We start from the raw sequence: 20,809 nt of genomic DNA, 5'->3' as shown, positions 1-20,809 counted from the left end.
AGAAGCACCACAGGCCTTAGCCTGGTGTCTCAGAGTTACTGTGCTATTGGTTATTTCAATATCTCAAAGAGCTGTTAACACTGCTATGTCTGAAACTGCCTCCTGGTGACCTCTGGTGATTGGCATTAATGGCCAGTGCTGTCCAGCGTAGTTGACAGGTAACCAACATTCAGTGTCTGAGTCACCGTTGAGAACTGTCGACCATTTCCGATCCTCTGGTGCTATCGCCTCCACTGCTGTCCAACATGGCCTTCAGACTATTTCTGTGGGCTGCGGCAGTGTCATCTCTGTGGCCCCTCCCAGGAACACTTTCCAGCTGCCCCTGTGAGTTGAATCCTGGCCCACTGCTTGCCAGTGTGCCATGAGCTCCAGGCCCTCATTGATTGGACAGTCTGATCTTGCACAAGCAGCCTTTTATTTGAGATTTCTGGACACTGTGGACCCTCTCTGAGGTGAGAAAGCAGCCCACCCGAGGTCTTAGGAATTCATTGTTTCCCCTCTTTTTTAAATAAACCCCATTACTATATATATCCTGCGCCCAAATGGTCTTGCAATTGAATGCATGGGTGAGGACCCACAGACAGTGATCTGTGTTCTACCTTGGTACACTTTGACCCACTATTGCACTGCTATAGCACTGTTCCAAGCTCATCTCCTATGGGTACAGGAACTCTCTCTTCATGCCATACTGTGTTGATTTCTTCCAACTGACATTTTGAGATTCCTATGGTACAGTATTTAAGAGCTCAGTTATTAGAATCAGCCAGTCTTGTGAGTAAATTGCACCCCTCACTAACTGTGGCTGGGTGCAAGGGACTGTTCCCAAATGTACCATGACACAAAGTGTAGAAGCCACCATCACGTGGTTGTTAGCAACTAGTTTTAGTTCCTTTCTCCTTGTGCTTAGTTTTCCATCCTCTTCCCAGGGAAGTTCTAGGAAACGCCCATAAACAGGATAAGAAACAGCATGCGTCACAGGAGAGCAGATACATACACATGCACGCACGCACACACACTTATCACATATGTGCACACATACACTTTGGCAGTGATCTTTTCTTGGAACTGATGGAACAGAGAAAGAAGGAGAAAAGGCCAGTCTTGTTGGATTTTTTTTTAAGCCTCTCTGCAGCCTTTGTAGGGGAAAATGTAATGAATTTGTCTAAATCAGGAAAGTACCTGAGATGTGGGAACTCGCTGAGCAGTGAGGAAAGGCCCCTGTGCTTCTGTATATTGCTTTATTTACAGTTCATTCTTTTGCTTTGAGCGTGTTCACTGAAATCACACATCCGGAAATACATGTAACAATTTTTTAACTTAAATATGAACTATGAGAAAAAGCAACTTAATCACAACTCAAAAGAAAAAGAAACTTGCAGACTGCCTCTTCCTCAGGCAAATGAGCTTATCTTAGCAATATTAATTGCAGCATATTATTACTAGCGAATCCCAAATAGAAGAGGGATAATGAAGCAGCTCACACTATATCTCAAACAAATAACAAAATGGAGACAAACAAAGCCCTTTCATTTTAGTTCAGTAAGTGATGAGGAAGAGGCAATGGTTCTTCAAAGTGTTGTATTGAAGCCAGATTGATGTGGGTTTAATTATTGTTCATCCTCTAGTTATGTACTGTGGATGAGTTATTCTCATGAATAATCATAATTTTCATCAATAAAATTGAGTGCTTTTGAGAAATTCAATATGACACTTAAAGTACTTAGCATGTTACCTGGCACATACCAAGTACTTAAAAAAAATGTTTCCCATTATTTTGGTTGTAAGTCATCTCCTTTATCTACCTGTCTGCTTGTGAAATATTTGTCCATTTTATTTAGTTTCAAAAGTTGTAAAACGTCTCTGTCCCCAATCCCAATATGTATACTGGCATTCTTTCTACAGTTATATTAGTCTTCCTCTTCCCAGGCATTCCTCAGGGGTCTGGGCTTTGAAACATGGTTTAATGGCCTCACCACCTGCATGCCAAACAGTAAGCAAGTGCTTATTTGGCTTGGCTATTTGCTTGACACCAGCTTAGTGCTGGTGGATGCCTGTGCTTTTTAAAAGAAAGATCTTCCAAATGATAACAAACTTCCAAATACACATTTGGTGCCTTAAATTTATTAGGCCTGCTGCAGTGAACAAACTGTTCTTGTTACTTGTTTCCAAAAGCAACTGTAGTTTAAAAAAACTTAAATATCTGTCCATTTCTAATATTTGCTTTTCACTTTGCATTTACTTACGGGGGAAAAGCATGAACCCATCTCTCCTAAGAATGCAGTAGTTCCAATTATTACCACTAAGGGTTTTTGATTGGCCTTTTTGATTGGCCTAACTTATCTAAGTAGAATCAATGGGGTTGGCCCTTCATTTTTTCCCTCTGTCACCAGAAAAACCAATGATAATATATCCAATTAGACAAGGGTTTGTTATGTCATCTTTGGAGTAGCTATGTATTTAATCACACAATATTTTTCTTTCATAAATCTTATTTCAGAAATGTAGAAACTTATTTTTAATTTTGGATCTATATAGTTTTCTTCCTTCAGCGCTGCCTAGTATTTTTTTAACCTAAGTATTTTGACTCCATCTTTCTTCAGAGAGCCCAATCTTTTCCCAACTTCCTAAAAAAGAAAAAAAGTTCTTGTTTGTTCCCTTCATCTTTAATGGATGAGGAAACAGCAACAAGAAAAACCAAAGCAAAAACATCCAGACATCCGTGTTGACAGGAGGAGAGCTTCCTTCATTTTCACAGGAGTTGCTGGTCACTCAGTCCACGCTGGCAGTAGAGCAGGGAAAGCACACACAGAGTGGCCCCATCTGGAACAGCCCAGGTCTGGTGTTCCTGAGAGGAGCGTTCCAGGCAAGAGGAACCTCTTCTTTCTCAGATCCATGAATGTGTTTTCCGACGTCTACCCAGACATGGGTCTTCAAGGAATAGATCTTATTTTCACAGCCTTACAAGTAATGATACACTTAGTCTTTCTCGGTCATAACTTAGATTCACCTCTTCCTTTTTGGTCCTTTTCTCTACAGAATCAGTCCCAAATAGTTGAGAAATTCTCCTCCCTTTTTCAGGGTGGAGAATGTTTCCTTTCCCTTTCTACACAGAGAACTTGAATGACTCAGTACCACCTAATTATCTAACTCTCCTGATCTCCACACTCAAATGCCCCTCTGATATTCTTTCTTTTTTTTTTTAAAGATTTATTTATTTATTTATACATGCACTGGGTACAGTCAGAAGCGCGGGAGGGTGAGAGAATTCACCAGAGCCAGAGCGGGGAGCAGAACAGGCAGAAGGACTGAAGTACACTGCTGAGGGGTGCAGCGGGCGGCAGGAGAGGTCTGCGCGCCATGTGGGACCCTCCTCTGGTGGCCAGGGAGCAGCCGGGGATCGAACCGGCACTGCAGAGGCTGTGGGCAGCTTCGCAACCCAGTGCTTAACCGCTGAGCCACCGGGGAGGCCCCCCCTCTGATATTCTTGATCTGGATGGTGTACACACACAGGTTGTGGGACTTGGAGGTGATAGGAGGAAAAAAGTATAAGTTGGGGACCTAGTACTAGGGTGAAAGGTGGTGGAGCACTCTGGCATATTTATTTCCATTCATATACACAAAAGCAGAAATAAATTTTGATCAAGGTAATGCTGCCTCATGTGCTCACTGCCTCTTCTTGGAAACCTTCTTCATCTCCATCATCCACAAGGTGGATAATTCAGGTCTGTGTCATCCTGGTTCTATTTCCACTGCTCTGTCTCCAATGTTAGGTGTTTGTTCTGTCTAGCCCATTGATGTGACTTTTTCTTAAGGATTAGGCCTCATATTTCACTTCTTCAGATACCTCCTTGTTCAGTCATACAGTCTCAGAATTTTCACATATTTTTAGAATGATTTTTTATATCTGTACCTCTCACCCTGCATTCTAATCCCGCATTTCCAAAGGATTTATACATGGACAGTGCACTATCAACAGAAACAGCATTTCTAAGGCAGAGCTTGTCAATTTTTCCTCATATTGGTCCACTCCCATACCAATTTTTGTTATGTGCACTACCACACTTTAAGGCTTGCAGATTACAAATTTAAAAAAATCTTAATTAGCCTCTTTCACTTAATCTTGTCTATCATTTCCACATAATCACTTTCTTATGTGTTCTTGATTTTATTTTTAACGTAAATATATATTTAATATATTTTTACTACTGAGGTTACATTTTATAACACTGTGTCATCTAGGAGCATAGGACCCCAGTTCTTCCGATACATGTCACCGTGCCACGCCCACCTCTGAAGCACACACAGTCCTTCATCATAAACCAGTGTATTCCTTTCCCCTTTTGCACCCCTTTCCCCAACTGTTCCCCTCTACTGATCTCAACTCTACAGTCATTTTCCTAGGGTTTATTTTGGTCTATTTCTTTGTTTCGTTTCTTTTTACCCTTATACGAATGGAATAATCTGGTATTTGTCTTTCTCCTTCTGGTTTATTTCAATTAACATAATCCCCTCCATTTCTATCCACTGCAAATGACATGATTTCATCTTCTTTTTAATGGTTGAATAGAATTCTATACACTACTCATTCTCTATACACACTCATCTATCATTGGTCACTTCGGTTGTTTCCATACTTTTGTTATTGTAAATGGTAATGCAATAAACACTGGAGTGCATCCAACCCTTTATTCTTTTTGGCAATCTTTAGATAGAGACAAAGGAGTAGAACTGCTGCATCATATCTCAGATCTATTACTAATATTTTAAGAAACCTCCATATAGCTTTCCACAGGTACTGGGCCAGACTATATTGCCATGAACAAATATGAGTCCATTTTCTCCACAACTTTTTTTCTGGTCTTTGGTTATGAGCAATTCTCAGAGATGTAAGTTGGTATATTTCATTGTGGTTTTTATTTGCATTTTCCTGATAATGAGTATTTTTTTATGTGCTTTTTTTTCATGTGTATATTTTCTTTGGAGAAATATCTATTTAGATCTTCTGTCCACTTTATTATTGGGTTATTTGTTTTCTTGTGGAGCTGTATGAGTTCATCATAGATCTATGATATTAGCCCTAAATATGATGTGGAACTATTTTCTCCCATATAGTAGAACATATTTTTTCATGTCATTGATAGTTTCTCTTGCCTTGAAGAAATTTTTAAGTTTGTTGAAGTCCCATTTATTTTTGCTTTTGATTTCCTTGCTATTATAGTCGAGTCCCCAAAGACATCACTGAAGTCATTGTCATGGTAAATTTTGCCTGTTCTTATCTATGCATTTTATGGTTTCAGTCCTTTTATCTAAGAGTATTTTGAATTAATTAATGTGTAAGGTATGACAGAGTGGTCTGGTTTCATTCTTTTTTATGTGGCTGTCCAGAATAGAAGGAACACATCTCAACATAATAAAGGCCATATATGACAACCAACAGTTAAGATCAGACTCAATGGTGAAAAGCTGAGTTTCCTTTAAGATCAAGTACAGATTAGGATGTCCACCTTCACAACCACTATTCAGCACAGTATTGGAAGTCCTCATTAGAGCACCACAAGAGCAAGATATAAAAAAATCTGAATTGGAAAAAAAGTAAAGCTGTCTCTAAAAATGCCACTAAAACCACTAGAAACAATAAATCAGTATGGTGAAATGTAGCTTACAAAGTCAATGTACAAAAATCTGAGGCATCCTTTTAAAATTTATTTTTCATTTATTTTCTTACATAATTGGTTTCTAGGTGTAGTTCCCACAGTTATCCCACCACGATAGCACCTATGAACTGTCACCATAGTCCCTTGTGCTCTTCCCTCCCTCTCCCTTGCTGTTTGCCTCAAGTCTATGGTCAGCTTGCAAGTTTTGTCTCTTTCCTGTCCCTTTGTTCAGTTTTCATATGCTCCACTTATAAATGAAACCATCCAATATTTTTCTTTTTCCTTCTGACTTATTTTGCTTAGCATAATCCCTTCCAGCTCCACCCATGTTGCTACAAATACCATGAGTTTATCTTTTTTTGACTGCTGTATAATATTCCATTGTGTATATACCACATCTTCTTGATCCAGTAATTTTTTGGGGGTATTTAGGTTGTGTCCTTATTATCTTAGCTATTATAAATAGTGTTGAAGACAAAGGAGGGCAGGTTTCCTTTTGAATTAGTTTTTGTGTCCTTTGGGTAGCTCCCTAGGAGTGGAATTGCTGGGTCATATGGTAGATATATTTTTAATGTTTTGAAGGTCCTCCACACAGCTTTCCATAGTGGCTGGAACAGTGTGCACTCCTACCAGCAGTGTAAGAGGGTTCATTTTTCTCCATATCCTCACCAGCATTTGTTATTACCAGGTTTTTTTTTTTTTTTTAATATGGTCCATTCTCACTGGTGTGAGGTGCTATTTCATTGTGGTTTTGATGTGCATTTCCCTGTTAAGTGATGGTGAACAATTTTTCATATGCCTGTTGGCCATTTGCATTTCTTCTTTGGAGACGTGTGTCTTCAGCTCTTCTGCCTATTTTTTGACTGGGTTGTTTGTTTTGTCTTTGTTGAGTTATGTAAGTTCTTTGTAGATCTTTGATATCAGTTCCTTGTCTGTTGTATGGTGTGCAAATATTTTCTTGCATTTCGTAGAATGTCTCTTTGTTTTGGTTACTATCTCTTTTGCTGTACAGAAACTTTTTAGTTTAATTTACTCCCAGCTGCTTCTCTTTTCCTTTGTTTTGCTTGCTTCTGGAAATGAGTCCTCAAAGATGTTTCTGAGTTGTATGTGATGGAGTGTTTTGCATATGTTTTCTTGTATATATTTTATGTTTTCAGGCCTTACATTCAAGTCTTTTACCAATTTTGAGTTGATTTTTGTGTATAGTGTGAGACAGTTTCATTCTTTTGCATGTGGCACTACAGTTTCCCCAGCACCATTTATTGAAGAAATTTCCTTTGTTCCAGTGTATATTCTTTGCTCCTTTGTTGTAGATTAGTTGACCATATATGTGTAGCTTTATTTCTGGTCTTTCAATTCAAAACCATTGTTCTGTGTGTCTGTTTTTGTTCCAGTACCATGCTGTTTTTATTATGGCTTTGTAGTTTAGCTTGAAGTCTGTGAGTGTAATACCTCCATTCCTCCTCCTTTTAGTCAGGAGCTTTTGTCTATTCAAGTTTTTAAAATTATTATTCCATATGTATTCCAGCAATATTTGTTCCATTTCTTGAAGTATGCCATTGAGATTTTTATTGGAATTGCACTAAATCTGTAAATTACTTTTGGTAGGATGGCCATTTTGATAATGTTAACTTGTCCAATCCACGAGCAGGGGATGTCTTTCCATTTCTTCGTATCTTCCTTTATTTCTTTTAACAGTGTTTTGTAATTTTCCTTGTATAGGCCCTTTACCTCTTTTGTTAGATTTGTTCCCAGGCATTTACATTTTTTTTGATACATTGTAAATGGGTGATGTTCTTTTTTTTTTTTTTTTGTGGGACCCTCGCCGGTGGCCAGGGAACAAACCAGCGCTGCTGAGGCTGCAGGCAGCCTGGCAGCCCAGCGCTCAACCGCTGTGCCACCAGGGGAGGCCACTTTCTTTCTTTCTTTCTTTTTTTTTTTTTTTTTTTTTAAAGATTTATTTATACAAGCACTGGGTACAGTCAGAAGCGTGGGAGGGTGAGAGAATTCACCAGAACCAGAGCGGGGAACAGAACAGGCAGACTGACGAAGTACACTGCTGAGAGGTCTGTGCATCATGTGGGACCCTTGCTGCGGCCGGGGATCGAACTGGCACTGCAGAGGCTGCGGGCAGCTTTGCAACCCAGAGTGCAACCACTGCACCACAAGAGAGGCCCTGATTTCCTTTCTTCCTCTTCAGACTGTTTGTCTAGAAGGCTACTGATTTGTAGTAGTGATTGTAACCTGCTACTTTGCTAAACTGGTTTATTGTTGTAATTAGTTTTTCCATCAATTTTTAAGGGTTCTCTCTATATATTATCATATCATCTGCAAATAATGATAGTTTTACTTCTTTTCCTATCTGGATTCCTTGTATGTCTTTCTCTTGCCTAATTGCTCTAACTAAGACTTCAGTAATACATTGTGAAAGTGGACATCCTTGTTTTGTTCCAGATATTAAAGGAAAGGCTTTCAGTTTTTCACCATTAAGGATGATGCTAGCTGTGAGTTTGTTATCTATGACTTCTATAATGTTAAGTTATGTTCCTTTTATCCCGAGTATTTCAAGGGCCTTCATCATAAATGGATGTTGAACTTTCTCAGCATCTATTGATATGATCAAGAGGTTTTTATTTTTCTTCTTATTTAAGTGTTGAATTATAGTGATTGATTTTAATATGTTGAAACATTCCTGTTTCCCTAGAATGAATTCTACTTGGTCATGGTATATAATCCTTTTGATGCACAGTTGGATTCGGTTTGCTAGGATTTTATTGAGGATGATTACATCTGTATTCATTAGGGAGATTGACCTGTAGTTTTTTTTGTGTTGTGTTTGTTTGGTTTTGGTATTAGCATAATGTTGTAAAATGTATTTGGTAGTATTCCTTTTCTCTCAATTTTTTGAAAGAGTTTTTATAGGCTAGGCACTTGTTCCTCTTTGAACACTTGGTAGAATTCACTTGTGAAACCATCTGATGCCTGGGTGACTGTATAGTTCTAAGGATTTGTTCATTTCCTCTAAATTGTTGAATTTGTTTGCATACAAATGTTCATACTACTACCTATTTCACTCTGGATTTCTGCTGTATCTGTTGTTATTTCTCCTCTTTCATTTATAGTTCTATTTATTTGAGTTTTCTTCCTTTTTTTTTCATTGTGAGCCTAGCTAGTAGTTCATTTATTTTGTTTATTTTTTCAAAGAACCAGCTTTTGATTTCATTGATCTTTTGGATTGTCTTTTTTATTTCCATTTCATTTATTTCTGCTTTAATTTTTATTATTTCCTTTATTCTACTGGATTTCTGTTGTTGTTCTTTTTGCAGTTTTTGGATATGGGAGATTAGGTTGTTTTATTAGGTTCTTGCAGAGCTGGCATTTTCTATCTTGGAGTTATTTTTTTTTTTTTTATATGTTAGTCCATTCTCTTCTTGCCCACACAGTGTTTTTTCAGAGAAGTTTGCTGTTAGCCTAACTGTTTTTTTTTATATTGTAGGCTATCTATTTCTTTCCCCAAGTCAGTTCATTACTTTTCCTTTGTCTTGGATTCTTGGAAGTTTTATTATTATGTGTCTTGCTACAGTTTTCATTTCATTATGGTAGTTTGGTTTCCTTCTAGCTTCCTATATGTCTATTTTCATTTCCCTCTTCAAGTTTGGGAAGTTCTCTTAAATTATTTCCTTGGGTAGTTTTTCAGTTGACTTGACTCAAAGTGTTTCTTCCCTATTTTTTTCTTTGTATTTCTCTTTCCTTTTCTTTTTTGGTACATTTTGAAGATACATCTGTATCTTGAAGATACAGATGTATCTTCAAAACTACTGATTTGTTTTTCTATATCATCTATTCTACTTTCATGGCTTTTCCCAGATTTTTTTTTAGATCCTCCATTGATCACTTAACATTTTGTAGTTCTTTTATTTTCTTATTTAAAGTTTCAATCTTGTTCACCAATTTGTTCATTATGTTTCTCAATCTTTATTTTCCTTTTCTGCTTTTTCTCTTATGTTTTTGAGTTTTTTAACTCTAGCAATTTTGAATTCTTTCTTTGTAAGCAGAGAAATTCTTCCCTGTTTCCATGTTTTTGGGTTCTGGAGATTGATTTTTTTTCTGTGGTATAATATCCCCAAGAGGGCTTGCTTGACCATTTTTATTTTTCTTTCTTCCCATTGCTTTCAGGTTTGCTCTGCCAGGTGTGGGTTGTCCAGGTGGGTTTCTGGGCTGCTGGGGCCTGTGTGCATCTGTTTCTGAGTGAGGTACTGGGAACATGTCATGGGTGGTCCTGGTGCCTCTGGCTATGATGGATTACTCCCTGACTTGGTACCTGACCAGGCTGGCACTGGTGGAGTCCTAAGTTTGCAAGAACTCTGTTGATCTGGGTGGGGTTGAAAGCCACTCACCCTGGAGGTCATGAGATCACTGTGCACATTTTGTCTCTCCCTAGGGGCATCCCACTTCTTACCAGATCAGGCTGGGACTAATCTGGAACATTTTTATATACAAACAATGATCTTGAAGAGGAAGAAATTTAAAAAAAAATTCCAATTTACAATCACTTTGAAAAGCATTAAATACCTTGGAATAAACTTAATAAAGGAAGTGAATGACCTGGAGCAGGAATTGATAAGAACTTTTTAAAAGAAACAGAAGGAGACCCAATGAAATGGAAAGACAGTCCTTATTCATGGATTGGAAGAATATACATTGTTAAAATAGCCATTTTACAAAGCAATATACAGATTCAATGCAACCCCTATCAAAAGTTTCAATAGCATCTTCAAAGAAATAGAACAAATATTACTGAAAGTTATATGGAAGCACAAATGATCCTACTAGATAAAGCAATCCAGACCAAAAAAAAAAAAAAAAAAAAGCAAAAGCGTGGCAGTATTATTCTCCATCTCAAGCTATAATACAAAGCTATAGCAATCAAAATAGCTTGGTATAGTAATAAAAATAAACTCACTGATCAATGAAAAAGAATTGAAGTTTCAGAAAAAAACCCAGTTAATCTGTGACAAAGGTGCCAAGATAGACAATGGAGAAAGGAAAGTCTCCTCAATAACATAACCTTTAAAGACCTATTTCTTATTATTAAAAGTTATTTTACATACAATGCAGGAACTAAAGTGAAAATTACAGAAAGTCATAAAGAAGAAAATATGATATTCTAATTGTACCACACATAATATATATGTATTTCCAGTTTCTGTCTCCTATATAGTTTTCTATATGTATATTGTTGCATTTACCATATTAGTTGGTAAGAAATTACAAATATTTTTAATGTTTTAAATGATTCTTGTTAACAATGACTATGATGGAATATGGGTGCTTTGGTGATGGGAAAACCTGAAGGGAGAAATCCTATATGGTCAAAATTTTAACAAGGATGTAAGAGAAAGGTACTGTATTAAAAAAAATGATTCTTGTTTACTGTATAGTTTACAGTCACATATATGTGTCACAATTTACATAACCAATCATCTAAAACTTTGCATTTCTGATCATTTTTCAACATCAAAATAATATTTGGTATGAAAATATAAGACACATATGAAAGAACTGCTAGATTTTTAACACATAAATTAAAATTTTTATGTGGCTAATGATAGGAATAAATTAAAACAAAATGGTGATTGAGAAACTATATATGACATATATAATAGAAAAGAGGCAGTAAACATAACATATAGAGAATACAGTCAAATAAATTTGAAAGAGACCAACAATCAGCAGGAAAAGGGTAAATATAATAGTAGGGAAACCAGAAAGGGAAAAAAATGACCAATAGACAATAAACCAATAGACCAATAAAATACTGTCTTGATTTAAATAGCAACAATATTGTATAATCTATTTTAAATTATACAAATGACATGTCATGTTAAACTAGTTAATGCAAATAGGTATGACAATTGTCTTTGAAATATAAAAATCCACATGATGGTAGCTACCATTTTATTTTATGTCCTTTTTATATTTAATAATCAAAATAAAACCCTATGTTTACCTGTAAAGCCAATATCTTGCCTAGTCTAACTATTTTATATAGTTATAACCATTGCAACAAAAGAAACAAAACACAGAAGTAAAACTTGAAAAGAGTTTTGTAAGATAGTGACAATTAGAAATTGTAAGATAGTGACAATTAGAAAAAATAAAGTACCATTATAAACTTGTTATACAAAGGAGAAAACAGGGCAAAAAATAAAGGCATTAAATAAAATGTAAAACTGGCATTTTGTTTCAAAAATGGCACAAACTGCATGACATTCTGATGTTTAAATTCCTTTAATTTACTTATCCTTATTTACATAACTGAACTTTCTCATTACTACCATCCTATTTTTGAGATTATATTTGAATTAATCAAATAGTGAATTTTAGAGCACATTTTTCAGAAAAGATACTTTTTGACAATTCTGTCTTCCCTTAGCTTCTAAGACAAAACTGTCTTTTTCCACCATCTTGCTAGCTAACCATTCTTTTTCTTCTTTCCTAGTTATATCCTCTACCTGGTCTTTAAATTTGGGGGCTTTATTAACTCAGTTCTAGATTTTGTTCTCTTTATATTCTATACTCTCTATTTAGGTGATCTGAACCACAATTAGTTATGATTCATTCTATTTTACTTTAAATCAAATCTTCAGAGAGGTATATATCTATTTGATCACTTTTCTCAAAGTCTCAAAGGCATTGGGTTGGTTATATCTAAAGCGAATATATGATTTTTGTTTCAAACCTGGGTCTTTTCTATTATAGTTCATTTTTTCCAATGAATTGCACCATCTTCCATCCATTTGCATAAGATAGGAAAAGGAGTAGTCCTTAATACCTCTTATTTCATCTTTGATTCATCTCCAAATTCTTCTGTTTAATATATTTTTTTCCATTTATTTTTTATTTATACAATAGTTGGGGTACAGGCCAGATGTGTGAGAGGGTGAGAGGATTCACCAAAGATAGAGTGGGGAGCAGAACAGGCAGAAGGACCAAAGTACACTGCTGAGGAGAGCAGTGGGCGAGACAGGAGAGGTCTGCCACGCCATGTGGGCATCTCCCTGGCTGGCCAGGAATGGAGCCCACGCTGCAGAGGCTACGGACAGCCTCACAGTGCTGTGCTCAACCCGCTGCGCCACCGGGGAGGCCCTCATCTCCAAATTCCATTAATTTTACTCCCTAAACATTTATCCCAACCTTCAGGAATAGGTTGTTATTAAACAAAAGTAGAAAAACTACATTTTCCCAAAGTAGTATTTGTCTAATAATCTTCAGTCTCAAAGAACTTGTAAAGTTAACTAATTTTTTGAACAAGTGCAAGGAAAAATAACTGAACAAGTAGGATGTAAGGGAGGATTTACTATTATGTCTAAAAGGGAAGGAATTTGCAGATTTTCCATGGTTTGAGGTGACAATCTTGACTTAACTTCTACCTCCCAAGATGCCACCCCCCGTTAGAGTGAGAAAACTGCCCTCAATGCTACAGATGACCCTAACACGTAAGGTTAGGGAATAATATCCCTGCAATACTTGAACTGTTTATAAATAATCTGTAAAGTACATCTAGAAAGAAGACTAAAGTTATTTCCTTCATTTGCTACTCAAAGTGAATAGACTAGAAAGCTAGTATCAAACTTTAAATGATAAGGAAAATAAATGGTAGTGAGGAAGAAAGACTCACTAAATAGAAAGTCTACCTCTTGTGGAAAGTATTCCATTGCCAGTCTACTTTTGATTTGTCTATTTTCTTGAAACTCCCAAATGCTTTGATCACAGCCAAGAACCATATCAACCTTAGGCTCCTTATATCTTTTGATTAAGGTGTTTTCTTTCTCTACATTTCCAGGGTTCACTCAGGACAACCATGGTGTTTTGACATTTGTGTGTTTCTGCATGCAGTGGTCATAATTATCGTTGCAGTCATTTAAAAATGTCATCTTGCATTGAGGTGTGTTTCTAGGAAAATACCATAAGGATTTCAACTATCAGCTTAGGATTTATAAAACTTTTATTTAGGCAAACAAAGCTGCCAAAAGATTTTCAAAACAAACCTGCTGTATTTATTTTTGAGCAGGAAACTCAAATATTTTCAAACCCTAGAATGCTGGAAGTTTAGAAAAGATTCTAAATAATGCTGAGTTTACAATCTGAGAAAAAAGTATCCACTTACATCTTTTAGGGGAGATGGAGTAGGGGCTACTATTGCTGACTTTTTGGCACATTGAGAACTAACAGCAAAGTTTGTTTCTTTGAAAGGAGATTTTTCACACTTGTGCAGCCTTAGAGAAAAATAATATTTATTTTCAATTTACTTGGCTTAAGGTTTCCTTCCTTTACTTCAACCTTTAAAAATACCAGCACAATTTTCTCCTCCCTCAATGGGGGCTGGGGCACTTAAGGACAAGGTGTTTTGTATTGGACTTAAATATGGTGTTTTTCTTAGAAATGGTCAGTTGTGTTAGTTGGAGGTCATTGGTATAATTCCTATGTAGGGCTTCACTCTTCTCCATGACTTTTCTTTGACAAAGATCCCAAAGGATATTAACATTGGGTAAGTAAAATTTGATTGGAGAAGGAAGCTGTGGAAATCCAAATTAATAGATGTTGCCTTCAGTATGGTGGGAGAAAGATCTGTGTGGGTCTAGGACAGTACAATGATGCCTGTTGGGGGTATCAGAAGAGGAAAGATGGGCCACTGAGGCAAAGGAAAGGGATACTATGGCTACACCATTTTTGCCTAAGTGGTTGCTGTGGGTGGATCAGAACAAATCCATTCTAGTTAATATGTAGAAAACTCAGATGGTGGTAAGACAGGGACATCAGCTTGGGATTCAGTACATACATTTAAATTTTTTTATTTATATCTTTGACATCATTATATATTCCCTGTAAAGTTCCCCCCACCAATTCACCCATGAAACATCACCATAGTCCCTTGTGCTCTCTCCCCCCTGTTTTAATCCCTTTTTCTTCCCCTCCCTCATAAACTGTCTCTGATATATGGTTGCCTGCTGATTTTGTTTTTATTATTATTATTTTTCCTGATCCCTTGTTTTGTTCCCCTATAATCCTCCCATAAGTGGAACCATCTGATATTTCTCTTTTTCCTTCAGGCTTATTTCACTGAGTATAATCCCTTCTGCTCCCTCCACGTGGCTGCAAATGGCATGAGTTTATCTTTTTTGATTGCTGAATAGTATTCCATTGTGTATATATACACTATATCTTCTTGATCAAGTCATCTATTTTTGGGTATTTGGGTTGTTTTCATATCTTACCTATTGTAAATAGTGCTGCAATAAACATAGGGGTGCAGGTATCTTTTTGAATCAATGTTTTTGTGTCCTTTAGGTAGATTCTTAGGAGTGGAATTGCTGGGTCATGTGGTAGCTCCATTTTTAGTAGTAGTTTGAGGAAGTTCCAAACAGCTTTCCACAATGGTTTGCACTCCCACCAGCAATGTAGGAGCATTCCTCCATATCCTTGCCAACATTTGTTGTTGCTTGTTTTTTTAGTGTGTGCTATTCTTACTGGTGTAGGTGGTATCTCATAGTAGTTTTGATTTGCCTTACCCTGATTATATACACGTCAGTAACATCTTTAAAGACACATACCCCAAAGCAAAGAAAGTGAAGGAAAATGATAAACAACTGGGATTACATCAAACCAAAAAGCTTCTGTACAGAAGAAACACTAACCAAAACAAAGAAATACCCTACTGATTGGGAGAAAATTTTTACACAAATACAATTGACAAGGGACTGATCACAAAAACCTACAGAGAGCTCACAAGAATCAACAAAAACAAAGTAAACAACCCCATCAAAAAATAGGCAGAAGAGCTAAAAAGACACTTCTCCAAAGAGAAAATGCAAATGGCCAACAAGTATGTAAAAAATATTCAACATCACTTATAATCAGGGATTCAGTATATATACAGCAAGATTGTTGGATGAGAAGACCAGAAATCAAATTCTTACATAGGTACCCAGGAGTCTGCTATAATTATTTTTTTGAAAACCAACCAACCAAACTACTATGGAATAAGCCTCTCATTTTGCAATCAAAATACCGCAGTGTTCTCTCATCTAGCTCTGCAGTGTACAATGCAAAGCAGGTGTAGCTGCACATTCATTCAGGTAAGAGATAATCTGGCCTTAATGAAGACAGATTATTCATATTTTATTTAAATATTAATTTTAATATTTATTTTCTCACATGGTTGTTAATTTTTGTACACTATTTGACTTCTCCCTTCAAGTGTAGTCCTGTAGTTCTCCTACCACCATAGCACCCGTAAATCATCACCACAGCCCTTTGTACAGAAGAAACACTAACCAAAACAAAGAAATACCCTACTGATTGGGAGATTAGGTAGATTCTTAGAAGACTCTACCCTCCCTGTTTTGACACCTCTCCCTCCCCTGCTGTGTGCTTCAAATCTATTTTAAATCTAGTTCATGAGATCACATTTCAAACAATATTTAGCAAAATTTAAAAACAAAAATGAAAGCATTCTTTTATTGCCATTTCACAATCCTGTTGAAGCATCTTAACGACATGGAGATGGGAATGGGGTTCCTTAAGAGCTTAAGGAAGAAGCTACCTCCTTGTGGGAACCTTTGCATCTTTCTCTGTCAATTCCACCCTACTGGCTATGTGCCTGGACACTCCTGGGCTCCTTGCTTCCTGAGCACCTCCTCGTCTGCAAGCACCAGTTTTTGTTCCTAAGCCTAATTTTGACTCCCGGGAGATAGCTCTCCCATTTGAACCCTGCTGCACCCAGACTTGTACTTCCCTGAGTGAGTCAACTGGACACTAGGCTTGTTCTAGATACATTGTAGAACTTTCTACTAGGAGAAATGATTTGACCTGCAGGGATAAAACTATGGCCTACACTAAGTAAGTTAGTTATTAATATTATCAGTACCATTGGTCACCACAGTCTATGAATATCTATATACTGTGCCAGGAAGACAGAAATGAAGCCATGATGCCTGTCAGTCTGTATTTATGTTAATAAAAGTTAATGCCTCCTCCCGCCTACATTCATAATCCTCTTCAACCACCTTATGATCCCATGAAAAATGACTGGGTGCAGGAATGGGGCAATAGAGACAGGACAGGACATCTGTCTGAGAAATCTTACCTTCTATTTGAAGATGCTGTTCTTTGGATGTCTTTGATAATATTTTAGTCCATGGGCTCTTGGCAGCCTATGACAGAAAACACAAATTTATGAATCAGAGGTGTATACGTGCTTCCTCGACCTCAGATAAACTGCTTTTGTAGCATCTGTATCATTAGACTTGATAAATACTAACAATTTTATAAGTATTAAAAACTACTAGGTGAAGGCAAATTATTCTAAGTCATAAGGATGCATGAGTTATCACTGGAAAGACCTAGTTAGTAGATAAGAAAATTAAGAATGATAAAAATATCTAATCAGATATGACAATCAAGTCATCAAATTTGACTCCACGTGTTAATACTCTCTTCAAAATAAATAACTAATCATTACACTTGCTCCTATCTCCCAGAAATATGTATCTGTGAAGAGAGATAAACAGCAAACAGTCCATTGTAAAGGAGAGATCTATATATAACTTAGTGAAAAAAATTTCATGGGGGAAAAAAAAAAACACAGAAAGAGAATAAGGAACATGTAATCATATTTTTTAATGAATTACTTGAGAACGGTTTCTTTATCTTAAATATCAAGCTATATTTTTACAGTAGAGTGATTATACATTATCAGCAAAGGAATTTATATATAATAATTTGAAACAAATTTTGTGTCCATTTTATATATTTATATTGGGAAATATAATTTTATAAAAATCTTATCTACCTCAGCATGTAATATGATTTTATTTAACATTGATACAGAAGAACTTTCTGAATTTGTTCATTAACTTCATAGTTGCATGGGAGAGTACAACAATCTGTGCACAAAGAAAATACCCCAGGGTCGAGTACAGTCACAAGTATATTAAAATGCACCCTTTTTAGTGTATTTCCTTGGAGTGCTCATAAATTTTAAGGTACTTAATTATAAAGTTGTCATAGCAGTAGTTGGCAAAACGTGGTCAGTGAACATTTTCCTTTTCCCTCAATGTGTATTTTTTTTTAAAGATTTATTTATTTATACAAGCACCTGGGTACAGACCAGAGGCATGGAAGGGTGAGAGAATTCACCAGAGACAGAGCAGGGAGCAGAATAGGCAGAAGGACCAAAGTACACTGCTGAGGGGAGCAGCGGGTGGGGCAAGAGAGGTCTGCCTTGCCATGTGGGCATCTCCCTGGCTGTCTGGGAATCGAACTAGCATTGCAGAGGCTGCGGACAGCTCTACAGCGCTGCGCTCAACATGCTGTGCCACTGGGGAGGCCCCTCAATGTGTATTCTTTTGTCTCCAGTTATTGGCGTTAGAAAGCGTTGCTCACCTGCTTCCAGAGAAATGTTATTATTTTAGGATAGCATCAAGGAATATAAATTAATAAAATATGATTTTGTTTGGAAAGACAGTTGAAAATGGTTTGAAGGAATTCACCTGGATGTTTACCAAGTGATCTTTCATTTTGTTTCTTTGTTTACCATCATGAGAGAAACACAATAGACTCTTACAGTATCTTGATAGAGATGCAACGTAGACTGGAACTCCTAAATCAGAGAAGGTGCAATTCTGACAAACATATATTTAAATCAAGTCCCCAGCACCATGAATCACCAACCGCAGGAAAAAAAACAAGTTCTAGAAGGGTATGTACTCAAGGTAGTATTTATGTCTACATATATTTTCTGTGACTGTCTCCAAGTATGTTTTCTGAAAAAATCAAAAGTTTTTCAAGAATTTGAAAAATTATTTCCAATGAACTGGTACAAAGGAATTTAAACATCAGACTGGTAACTTGGCTATATATATATTTGCAACTTTGGAACTTTATGTTCTATGAAATCTGAAAAGCAAAACAATTTTATTTTTAGCTTTTATTTTTTTTTGTAATTTTGAAAACACTATTTTAGGCAAAAGACTCCTTGGTTCAGTCTAGATAAGCAAATACCCTAATTAATAAAATTACCTTCTGACTATAATATTTCTTGTCCTATTTGTTCTCGTCATTTTGAAAGAATAGAAGTCAGAGTTTAAATGCCAATGTAAACACCAGACGTCAATAGAATTATTCAGAAAGAACTTCTGGTCACTTCAAAAGGCACAGCATTTTTAAAAGATTTCATTTAGTCTCCCTGTTATAAACAATTTAAGATTTTCTAATTCTTTATGTGGAGTCACAGCTTCTGACTAAACACCTTTTTCTTAAAACCAAGAGTATATCTAATTAATGAACAGTTTAATGCAAAATATAACTTTATAGTATATACTTGTGAACCATTAGGGAGGAATGTTGTAGTCTAGTTTAGAACAAAAACCATGTTTAGCTTGTACACATTTTCTTTCCTACTGTATTTACAGCTTGTATCTTTTTCATTAAAAAAAACTAAGAGAAGAAGGAGATTCATCTATGTTTGTGTTCATAATATATGTGATATATGCATAGATTTAATTAATTAAAAATAAGTTTGATATTTTTTCTAAAACCTATTATTAGTGTCAAGTTATAGATCTTAGACCCTCCCTCCAAAGTCTCATGCACATGACAGTCTTCCTATGTCTAAATTGAGAAAAAGGAAAAAATTCAAATAAAATCATCAATTATTCTTCATATTTCTATTAACATGATCTATATTTTATTTTACTTATTTTTAATTGAATTCACATTGTATTATAAAATTATATAAATTTTAGGTGTGCATCATTGAAAATAAATGTCTGACCTCTATTTTGATTAAATAGAATCATACATATCAAGTCTTAGAAAAGTGATAAATAAGATTATGATTAATTGCACTAGTACCATGGAGTTGCTGATTAAGGTAGTGAATTCAAGATTCCTAATGAAAACATCTAACCCTAATACTCCTAAAGCCAAACCAAAACAAAGCAAAGCTAAGGGTCCCAAAGTTGCCTCATACCCAGCTCACTGGTGGCTAAAGAAACAAAATTTTCATGAAAATTAGAGCATTATAGTAGAATGAAACTGTCCTTACTCCTAGTAAGATAGGTAAATGAAAAAAGCCTCCAGAATATTAATTCCTCAAATCTAAGGAAAAAAAATCAACGAATAAGCTTATCCTTTTCCTATTTTGACTAAACCATGTGAAAATTGTTTCTGGATAAAACTATGTGAAATGTAGTAAGTGGGTCCTAAGATGACATTCTGGAGGAGAAGGATCCAGGGATAAATACTGAGCTGGAGGATTATGTATTTCCTTTGGCATAACAAATCAATCCATCTGTTTGTCCATCCATCCACTCACCCATCATTTAGCTATTTTTCTAAATTATGTTACATAGTCCATTTATATATTATATATTAATATTCTTTCCTATATATTTAAAATAATTGATAATATATACATTACATAGTACCACTGATAATATACTATATACCTTATAAACATGTGTATGTACTATATCAAATATATATGTATGTATATATACAATTACTATAATTCAGAACAGGAAAGAAATATCAGACATGAAAACTTGATAATAGAAATGAACAAGTTAACAGAAGATTTAAAAGATAAATTAAGAAAATCCAGAATCAGAATAAAAAAACACGTGTTAGAATATGACAAAAATAATTTCTTAATTAAAGCTTGGGATCTGTCAATTTGTCATCTGACTATTAGGAATTTTATAAAGAGAAAAAAAGGGAAAGGATTATCTAATAAACCACAAAATAAAATTTGCTAGAACTGAGTGATAAAAGTCCCAAGATTGAAAGATCCATTGAGTGTTCAGAACAATAAGTGAAAAATAAAAACACCCACTGGACATTGTAAAAAAGAGTTATGCTAACAAAAAGTCCATGATTTATAACTAAATTTTTTTATAATCCATAGTGAAACAAGGGACAAATTTTACTTGTTATTTTTGCTAGTGTTCAAAAAAAGACCAAACTTTATGATGTGGACCATCCTTATGAATTAGAAATTAGAAATTTTGGAAATCTGGCATAAAGTCTGTATTTATATTTATAAAAAACCTCATCATACAAAAGGGGTCAGAATTAGAATGATGTAGAAT

General features: G+C 35.7%; 1 long non-coding RNA gene across 1 annotated transcript in view; it reads right to left on the bottom strand.

Moving 5' to 3' along the window:
* The window catches only part of LOC119237900 (uncharacterized), a 331,742-nt gene that overhangs the window by 63,676 nt on the left and 247,257 nt on the right, over positions 1 to 20,809 (bottom strand). Inside the window, exon 5 of the long non-coding RNA XR_008553840.1 lies at positions 16,804 to 16,870. This is a non-coding gene — a long non-coding RNA (uncharacterized LOC119237900). The remainder of the gene's footprint in view (positions 1 to 16,803; positions 16,871 to 20,809) is intronic.

Source organism: Talpa occidentalis, unplaced genomic scaffold, assembly GCF_014898055.3.
Source record: "Talpa occidentalis isolate TD23 unplaced genomic scaffold, MPIMG_talOcc4v2.1 talOcc4.11, whole genome shotgun sequence".
NCBI classification, from domain to species: domain Eukaryota; kingdom Metazoa; phylum Chordata; class Mammalia; order Eulipotyphla; family Talpidae; genus Talpa; species Talpa occidentalis.
Note: the sequence above shows the minus strand (reverse complement) of the source record. Positions and strands in the feature narration are given on the sequence as shown.